The sequence below is a fragment of the Entamoeba dispar genome, genomic scaffold (genome assembly GCF_000209125.1).
Source record: "Entamoeba dispar SAW760 scf_1105229462121 genomic scaffold, whole genome shotgun sequence".
Taxonomy (NCBI): Eukaryota; Evosea; order Mastigamoebida; family Endamoebidae; genus Entamoeba; species Entamoeba dispar.
Genome location: NW_001855034.1, coordinates 1 through 1,498, shown reverse-complemented (window position 1 = coordinate 1,498; position 1,498 = coordinate 1). Strand labels below are relative to the sequence as shown.

The following is a 1,498-nucleotide window of genomic DNA, read 5'->3' as shown; positions in this document are numbered from 1 at the left end:
TTGACTCTAACAGACTTTTATAAAAGGACCATCCAAGAGACCAAACTCTTCATTTTTAAAATAAATCAAGTCACTATCAAATACAATCTTAACAACTAGTTTCTGAAATATATTTTAATAATAGTCTATGAAAAACTTGTTAGTTTTTCTTATAACGAAAGGAAAGTACTAAAAACAAATTTAAGGTATATTTTTTAACATAACAATACCAGGTACCATTATCACTTTATAAAACCCTGTTCAAGAGGAGTATTTTTTGAGACTACAACTCTTTAACTATCATAATAACAACATCGTTGACTTTTCTGAGATACTACTTTTAGTCCTAAAAGACCATCTATTATTAAGTCATTTCCCAAATAGTATAACGTCTAAAACCAAGTACACTACATCAAAGCAACAATACTAAAATTACTCAGACAGTAAAAACTTCAGGTATTTCAAGAGTTTTGTTGAAATTAAAATACAAAATAACAAGTATTTAGTTTTCAACACAAACAAAACCCATGGAAAGAATCTTATTTCTTTGTGAAACTAAATTCATCTTTTCTCTAAAACCTTTTTAATAACTAGTATTATTAAACTTGTTGTTTAAGAGAAAAAATATGATGAAGTTCTATTCTTATCTTAACAAGTCTTATTAAAAGAAATAGCAGAATACTAAACAAGTCATAAACAATACTTTAAGAAACCAAAGTGTTTGGTGTCAAATGAAAATCAGACAGCAAAGGCATAACAACAATTGCATTGAGAGAGTACTAGTTCATTTAAGTTACTAACAAAAAATGAAGTCATAAACTAAGAACTTAAAAGGGATTAATAAAACAAAGGTATTGATAGTCAATATGCATAGCATTGAAAAATATAATGACAAGATAAAGTGATTAGGTTTTCACTTTATAGAAGTGTGTTAGAGGTTTTATGACGTGGTATGGTCTGTCATTATGTAACCTCTTTTTTATGATTTTCAAGATAACCCTTTCCATTTAATCAAGTAGAACTTAACATGAATACCAAAACTAAAATTTGTGTAGATTTGATAATTATAGTAATATTAATAGTATCTTTTTATTAATTTTATTTTAAACAAAAATCAAGATTAGTTTTATGAAAACATCAAAATAGAACTTTAAAAGAAAATTAATAAAAAGGTTCTTAATGATATTAACTAAATATTAAAACAAACAAAATTACACTAAATTGAATAAAAAAGAAAAAATGCATCCTTCATTATTAAATAATGTTTTTCTTCTTCTTTTATTTTACTTTTTATTGATTAGAAGATAGAAATAATTAAATCAAATAATATGAAATAGTACTACTCTCTTTTTTTGTTTTCATTTCATCTAATATTAAAAATAGGAATAAAATTCTTGGTTCACTTAATTCAATTAATACTGTCATTACAATTTATTATTTATCAATTCAGAACCAAGTTTATGAAAATTACTTTATTGAGTTGTATTATAACCAACATCTTATTGAATTAATACTAAAC

The 1,498-nt window shown here is 24.0% G+C and overlaps 1 annotated feature.

Moving 5' to 3' along the window:
* The first annotated feature begins 1,039 nt into the window (after positions 1–1,039).
* Positions 1,040–1,087: a sequence feature (AT_rich).
* The last annotated feature ends 411 nt before the right edge of the window (positions 1,088–1,498 follow it).